The sequence below is a fragment of the Helicoverpa zea genome, chromosome 5 (assembly GCF_022581195.2).
Source record: "Helicoverpa zea isolate HzStark_Cry1AcR chromosome 5, ilHelZeax1.1, whole genome shotgun sequence".
Lineage (NCBI taxonomy): Eukaryota > Metazoa > Arthropoda > Insecta > Lepidoptera > Noctuidae > Helicoverpa > Helicoverpa zea.
The window spans coordinates 12,219,062-12,228,043 of record NC_061456.1 but is presented as its reverse complement, the minus strand read 5'-3'; positions in this window follow the sequence as shown (position 1 = coordinate 12,228,043).

Sequence of the window (8,982 nt, the reverse complement as noted above, 5' to 3'; positions counted from 1 at the left end):
TGAGTAGCTTTCGAAGACGCTCTGCATGTCCCTACAGTCAGGTATAACTCCGCCATTTTCTAGACTCCGGGCAGCTTTGTGTAAGTTTAAAAACCCACAAAGCGTTTTCGGCCCGTCCAGGGAATCGAATCCGAGACCTCGTGCATACCAATCGCGTGCCGATCAAGTGTGCAATGACATTTAGGCTACAATTTGAAGGTCTTATTGTATATAAACATATAGGTATATTGTATATCTATATGTATTGTATATCTTATTTCTTATAAACAATATGGAATTCAAAAAACATGAACAAGAGCGATCAATTTCATAATACAACTTTTACTACCGCTTCTAAAAATACAAAAACACTAAACTGCAGTGAAATACAATACAACAACAATATTAAAATTGAAAATATTCAACATCATTGGTTTGTTTTTTAATTAAAAATTGGTTTAACCTTGCCTTAACTTGTTTTGGGTTCTGTATATCCTGGAATAACTAGGAAGTGATAGTTATGCTACTGATCACATTATTTAAAAATTACAGTAGATTTAAATACCTACAACAATTCGTAATATCTCTATTTTGGTAAGCAAGTTTAATATTTGTCCAGTTATTCGAAGCTGACAAATTAATTATGAACATATTTATTAAAACGCTATATCTTTATGACATTTCATTATAAAACGAAGAGTTTGTTTGTATGTACGTACTAATCTCAGGTTCGTCAAGATCGTCGAATTTGAAAAAATCTTTGATTAGTAGATATCTTACGTATTGAGGAAGGCATTAGGCATTTTTTTTAGCGCGATGTCGTTTCCACTGGACGCAAGTGAAACCGCAGGTGGAAAGTGGTCCCCGAGGTGACTGGGGTGGACCTGAGAGTGGCGGTGGCTAGGCTGAAAGCCAAAAACACCGCCCCAGGGCCTGATGGCCTGCCTGGCAAGGCCTGGGTCCTGGCCCTTGAGGCTCTCGGGCCTCGACTTAGGGGGCTTCTCAGCGCATGCTTGGAGAGGGGCCAGTTCCCACTTCGTTGGAAGACAGGGAAACTGGTCCTCATACGGAAGCCGGGGCGCCCTGCGGACTCTCCGTCCGCATACCGGCCTATCGTGTTGCTCGACGAGGTGGGCAAGCTCTTTGAGCGAGTTGTCGCACACCGCCTCGTCGCGCACCTTGGGGGGATAGGGCCGGACCTTGCGGACCACCAGTTCGGTTTCCGCAAGGGGCGCTCAACGGTGGACGCCATCATGCGCGTGAGAGCTCTCACGACGGGGGATGCTGTGTCCCGGGGGTGGGGTCGTCTTGGCGGTGTCTCTTGACATCGCCAACGCCTTCAACACCCTTCCCTGGAGTTGCATTAGGGAGGCACTCCGGTATCACCGGGTGCCGACCTACCTTCGTCGCGTGGTCGAGGCCTATCTGTCGGATAGGTCCATCATTTACCCTGGTCACAACGGGGAATGGAACCGGCGAGAGATGTCGTGCGGTGTTCCGCAGGGGTCGGTACTGGGGCCGCTCTTGTGGAACATCGGCTACGACTGGGTGCTGCGCGCCGACCTCCCTAGCGGCGTCAGCGTGGTCTGCTACGCTGACGACACGCTGGTTCTGGCACAAGGGAGGTCGCACCAGGAGGCGGCCGACATAATGACGCGCGGGGTTGCGACAGTCATCGAGAGGATCCAGCTGCTGGGCCTGGAGGTGGCCTTGCACAAATCCGAGGCCATGTGCTTTCATGGGCTTCGGAACGCGCCACCTTCAGGCTCCCAGGTCACGGTGGGGGGGGTTACCATCGGCGTCGAGAGGGCGATGAAATACCTGGGACTCGTCCTCGACGGCCGGTGGAACTTCGTCGAGCATTTCCGACGTTTGGGCCCCAAACTGGAGAAGGCAGGTGCTGCATTCAAGCGGCTCCTGCCCAACCTGGGCGGCCCAAACGCCCCCTGCCGCAGACTCTACGCGGGGGTCATGCGGTCCATGGCCCTTTACGGGGCCCCGGTATGGGCACGTTCGGTACGGCCGCGGGCTGTACACTACCTGAACGTGCCCCAAAGGGTGATAGCCATTAGGCTAATCCGGGGGTACCGCACGATTTCCCGCGAAGCAGCTGGCCTACTTGCTGGACTGCCACCGTGGGATCTGGAGGCGAGGGTCTTCTTGCGCCTGTACGACTGGCGCGAGGAGGCTCAGCGCCGGGGAGAAACCCCGTTGTCGCGGCAAGTTGTCGCGCAGCGGGCGGAGCTCCGGCGCGATCTCATGGTGGCCTGGAGGGAGCGACTGTCGCAACCCAGTGCAGGGCACGCCACCATCGTGGCGGTAAGTCCCCTCTTTGAGGAGTGGCTCGGGAGGAGTCACGGCGCCCTCACGTACCGCATGACGCAGGTCCTCACCGGACACGGTTGTTTCGGGAGGTACCTGCACCGCATCGGTCGTGAGGAGGCGCCCGGGTGTCACCATTGTGCGGACAGCCCCGAGGACACGGTGGACCACACAGTCCAGGTGTGCCCCGCATGGGAGGGGCACCGCCGGGTCCTCGTCGAGGCTTTGGGCGGCGGCGACCTCTCGCGTCCGGCCCTGGTTCAGGCCATGGTCCGGGGCGAGAGGGAATGGGATGCCGTCGCCTCCTTCTGCGAAGCGGTCATGCTCGAGAAGGAGGAGGCGGAACGCCAGAGAGTTCGCACCTCTCATCCCGGCCGCCGCGCTGGACCAGGTAGACACCATGGGCGCCGGGTGTCGCGAGATGACTCCCGGCCACCGTAGGCGTGGGTCTGTGGGCGGTGAGTTCGGGTGGCTCATCGTCCCTCTGTCTTTCTAGACGACAGACCCGTGTCGACGGCGCGCGTTGTTCCACGCGCTCCTCAAAGAGATGTCAGCAACCCCAGCGGGGCCCAGCAGGGCCAAGGCCTGCCGGGGCTGTGGGTTGTTCGAAAGAGATACCGCGGCCCTGGTACATAAAAGGCCTATGACGGAACACGACGATTTTAGTCAGTAAGAGTCTGACACTCCCTCACCGCTGCTAACCCACAGCGGGAGGGATCATTTGATGATTTTACGTCGCTAAAAAAAAAAAAAAAAAGGTGGAAAGTGGTTAACTGTTGGTGATATGGTTCAGGTTAGCAAGTAGTGGCAACAATATGAGTTTCGCCGTAGGACACGACAAAAAATAAATAGGTAGGCAATTACAAAAAGGGCTGCTTAGCTACGTTACTCATGTTATTGACCTATATGTTTTAGTTTAGACCAGAGAATTTAAAAAAGTATGAATGTTTATGACATCTTTGACTGCTTTCTGAAGTAGCTACTTTCCGCACACGGTTGAAAATAACCTATATGACATAGTGACATGTATATTTTATTTGAAGTAATAAACCTACACACACTCACAAACCTTTGCTTTTATAATATTAAGGTGTGATGTTTTCTGTTTCTGTTCATCATATTATTGCTTTTATTTATTTATTTATTTTATTTATTTATTTTATTTATTTATTTATTATACTTTTTGCACACATTTTACAAAAAAAACAATGTACAAAGGCGGACTTAACGCCTTAGGCGTTCTCTACCAGTCAACCTTTAGGTGGAGGAGAAATTTCATGGCAGGTGCACTAAATATGTATATAAGACAAATCGAAAATATATAAACGTACATAGACTTATTATACATACACATATATATATATATATACATAATATTAAATAAACTTTAATACATATATAAATAACACAAAATCAAATGCATAGTTGTGTCAATTCTGCAAACTCTGGTGAAGATACTCACGAAGCTTCAATTTGAAAGTCAATCGGCTATCTACCATCCTAATTTCCGAGGGCAACTTGTTCCATAAAAGAATAGATTGGACAAAAAAGGAGGAATGAAGGAAATCTGTGCGATGTGAGGGACATTGGAGTAGACGGTTGTTGGAGGAACGCAAATTTCTGTCATGTTGAGAACACAAAAACTGGAAGTGGCATGATAAATATGGACTTACTTACTACTATACTTTTCTTTTTTTAAACTTTACATACCTATGTAAATGCAGATGTAGATTAATTGTTTTAGTATATACATATGACAGAAGATAATAGAAAAAAGTAAAATATATAAAAATTACTTTTGCAGTTCTTTATTCAAACGGTTTCAATATCAAAGTATAACTTATTAACATAACTGGAATTTAACAGTAAGTAATTAAGTCAAATTGCTTAGTTATTATTTTATCAAAACAAAATGACAAAGTTTAATAATAATTGCGTTTGGAATGTTGTTTGTTTGGGGTCCGAGTGCTCACGCGCTTGCGAAGGAAACTAAGCGCCTTGTTGACACTTCTCTTGAACCAAGGGCTGGCTTTTATTTCGCACAGAGGTTGAGCATTGCCATCCAACGTGGCAATGCTGCCAGCCTTCTGGGTACATTACCCAGTGACAGCGATGAGGAGCAATTTTTTGATGCAATGTATAAGTTTTAAGTTGTATATATAAGTTTATTTTTAATTTTTAAGATTAATGTAAATATTATGTAAATACTTCAAATTTGAAATCAAATATAATAAATAAATAATTAAATTCGAAAGTTTGGAATGTCATATTTTAGTTAGCGTCAGGACCGCCGTCACAATTCTCCGATCCTCTCGAAATACATATAGAGAGTTGCTACCTAATTGCTACCAGCTACCATTAGTTGCTACCAATTGCTACCCTCGTGGTTTTGAAGATATTCAGCATCCAAAGGTGACAGCCATTCTGATATCAGGATGGCTGTCACTTTTCCCAGTGTGAAGAAACGGCGCAAAAGTATTGAGTTTTTTTTTCACCCAGAGTTGCTACCTAATTGGTACCCTCCGGAATTAAATTTTGGGCCACAACGATTCCCTGGATAAAAAGATATTTAAAAAATGAGTTTTTACGCCCTGCCAAATTAAATTAGCAAGCAGTTAGTTAATACAAATGAGTACTTTTGACGTAGGCGCTATCTATTATAATCCGACAGCTGATATAAATGCGGCCGAAAAGTGAACTAAAGCAAGCCGCCATCTTTGAACATCATTTTTGATTAGGTGTATTTATAAATGTTACCTGTTGAATGAAATTTCCCGAAATGCATGAAAAAGTATTTATTATAATTACCTCAGCCTTCGATTGTTAACACGAAATAATTCAAAAGAAGATGGATCACAATCCATACAAAATTGCCCCACGTCCTATAACAATGTGACGTATCTCAAAAAAAAGATAAAAATATTAAAAAAAATATGGCATACTCTCTAATTTATTTTTTTTACACCTTCATATGAAAAAAATGCTTTAAAAATTGTTCAGGCGCTGTTATGAAAACATCGTTCATAGGACTATTTATGGACTATTTTACTAAATTATTTTTTTTGTTTGATAGGGTATACCTCACAGGTGGTCCCATAATCGTCAGGTCAGGATCTGATGATGGGAACCCTGAGAAATCCAGGGCAACTTTTGAAAGTTGTAGCCATGCGCAGGATAAAAACTTGACTATAAGGTGTATGTCTTATAACACTATGCAACAGTGAAGATTTGGAGCTGACCTGATGATGGAGACGAAAGAAGGTCGAGGGAACTCGACAACCGAATATGTAAACTACTTCGTGTTAGGGCTTATATTGTTTGTATTGAATAGACCTTTGCAACAGTGAAGGTTTGGAGCTGACCCGATGATGGAGACCAGAGAAGGTCGAGGGAACTCGACAATAAAATATGTGAACTACCTCAGAAGTCGGTGTCTAATGGACGTACCTAAGTTTATTTTCCCACCGACTTCTAGGCCAATGCTCCTAAGAATAGTTTTTTTTTTACTTTTCAGTGATTTTGGGAGTCGGTTTTATTTTATTGTAAAAAGTTTTTTTTTGGATTTTCAGTGACAAGCACAATTGTCACTATCCGCATAAGTGGAAAGTTCTCATCAATACGAATAATATAAGCGCAAACACGAGGTAGTTCACATATTCAGCTGTCAAGTTCCCTCGCCCTTATCTGGTCTCCATCATCAAATCAGCTTCAAACCTTCACTGTTGCAAAGGTCTATTCAATACAAACAATATAAGCACAAACAGGAGGTAGTTTACATATTCGGTTGTCGAGTTCCCTCGACCTTCTTTCGTCTCCATCATCAGGTCAGCTCCAAATCTATACTGTTGCATAGTGTTATAAGACATACACCTTATAGTCAAGTTTTTATCCTGCGCATGGCTACAACTTTCAAAAGTTGCCCTGGATTTCTCAGGGTTTCCATCATCAGATCCTGACCTGACGATTATGGGACCACCTGTGAGGTATACCCTATCAAACAAAAAAATAATTTAGTAAAATAGTCCATAAATAGTCCTATGAACGATGTTTTCATAACGGCGCCTGAATAATTTTTAAAGCATTTTTTTCATATGAAGGTGTAAAAAAAATAAATTAGAGAGTATGCCATATTTTTTTAAAGATTTTTATCTTTTTTTTGAGATACGTCACATTGTTATAGGACGTGGGGCAATTTTGATCCATCTTCTTTATTAAATCATGTCAGGGTATGATATACACTCTTTTGCAAAAAAAGCGGGCACCTATGCGCTTTCTTAGTTTTAAGGACTTTATGTGTGTTTCAAAGGGTTTTAATGATTGTAGTATGTTTCTAGCATCAAAAAGGTTAGCCAAGCATGCGTGAGAGTGTATTCTAAATTTGAATATTTTAAAATTGCTAAAAAAATGGTAAACCTTGTTTTGGACTAATCGCTGGCAGAATGTTCGTCGGTGTTTTGAAAATTTTTTAGTCCTTAAAACTAAGATTTCGCATAGGTGCCCGCTTTTTTTGCAAAAGAGTCTATTTTAAGTCAGTGACTGAAATAAAAATATTTTTTAATAAAATCAATATTGTTTTACTGTGACCAAATCAGTTCATGTTTTACGTAGAGTTGGGTATGATTTTTACACGACTGGCCTTACTGGATGTTTTCGTGTTAACAATCGAAGGCTGAGGTAATTATAATAAATACTTTTTTCATGCATTTCGGGAAATTTCATTTAACAGGTAACATTTATAAATACACCTAATCAAAAATGATGTTCAAAGATGGCGGCTTGCTTTAGTTCACTTTTCGGCCGCATTTATATCAGCTGTCGGATTATAATAGATAGCGCCTACGTCAAAAGTACTCATTTGTATTAACTGACAGCTTGCTAATTTAATTTGGCAGGGCGTAAAAACTCATTTTTTTAATATCTTTTTATCCAGGAAATCTTTGTGGCCCAAAATTTTATTCTGGAGGGTAGCAATTAGGTAGCAACTCTGGGTGAAAAAAAAACTCAATACTTTTGCGCCGTTTCTTCACACTGGGAAAAGTGACAGCCATCCTGATATCAGAATGGCTGTCACCTTTGGATGCTGAATATCTTCAAAACCACGAGGGTAGCAATTGGTAGCAACTAATGGTAGCTGGTAGCAATTAGGTAGCAACTCTCTATATGTATTTCGAGAGGATCGGAGAATTGTGACGGCGCTCCTGACGCTAACCATATTTTACATGATAATATTATACTTAAAACATAACATTGTAACTTTCATAGTATATTTTGTATGCTTGAGTTTTAAAATTATTAATACTTAGCTGTTTTCCCGTGGTTTGACCCGCATCTCGTGGGAACTACTGCGAGTACCGGGATAAAATATAAACTATGTCACTGGTAGATAATATCTAAAAGATGATCTTTCTAATGGTAAAAGAATGTTTAAAATCGGTCCAGATTTTTTGAGTTTATTCAGTACAAAGAAACAAAAAAAAAATCTTCTTCATAATATTAGTATAGATGTATTTAATCCTTCTCTTCTTGAATAATCATCTCGGGACTTAAAAGATCGAAGGTACTTTGTTTAAACAAAATCGTCAGTGATGACACAATATGATTTTTATCATCATCCTTCTGCCATCTCATCCCAATTTTATTTTAGGTTGGAATATTTATGAAAGTGTGATTAAGGAAAATTATAAGTTAACACTGACAAAACCAAAATAGTATGGTCCTAATGTTATAGAACTTTAAATTGCTTGGAGCCGATTAAAAATCGAATATTTGTAAGTTATAAACGAACCCTTATAGACACTTTGTAGCTGCTAACATTTTTATAAAACAATAATATTTTTTTTGGAAGCAAGCTCAAATTAGTTAGAAGTTAAAAAAATAAAACCAAAAACCTTTTACAAGTTCATCTTCTTTCAGCTTTTACATAATAAATTACTAAATTAATATGTAAAATCTTACAATGCCCTGACATAATATTTCAATAAATATATTTTAAATATTAATATTTTTATGAATACAAAGGAAGGTTATAATTTACTGTCCAGGTCATTTTATCCTAAAGATTTGTATACTTTTATACCGATACAGTGTATTATGTTATGTATGTTACCTATTCCTACTACTGAGTTTATTATGTGTAATCCGTAAATATCATCTACCTCGCCGTGCCCAACCATGTCCCAGCTTTCAGTACCAGTGTTTTACACAGAGCGACTGCCTATCTAACCTCTTCACCCAGTTACACGGGCAATATTTGGTATGACTGGTTATAAGTCTGACTGGCTGCTAAGTACCCGTAGCGCCTGCCAAAGATATTCAAATGACAGCCGGGTTCTAATTTATCCTGCGTTCCGAAAACACGGAGTATCTTGTAAAATAAAAAATATATTATTTAATGTAATGGAAATAAAAGATTTAATTAAGTAAATAAATAAATATTAAGAGTTGTATATTTTTAATTACTTTTTAAAATAATTTATAACTAATAGTAAATAAATAGCAATAAATTACAAAAGAGACACATTGTAGTTTATTTTTAGTAACAAGCAAATTAGATTTGAAGGTAGGTACTTAATTGCATTGAAATTCAGACAAATAAAGGAGTTAAGTTCAATGACAATATCGAACCAGAATCATGTGTATTTATAGTTTTAATTGTTAAGAGTTTATTATCCTAGAATGTAA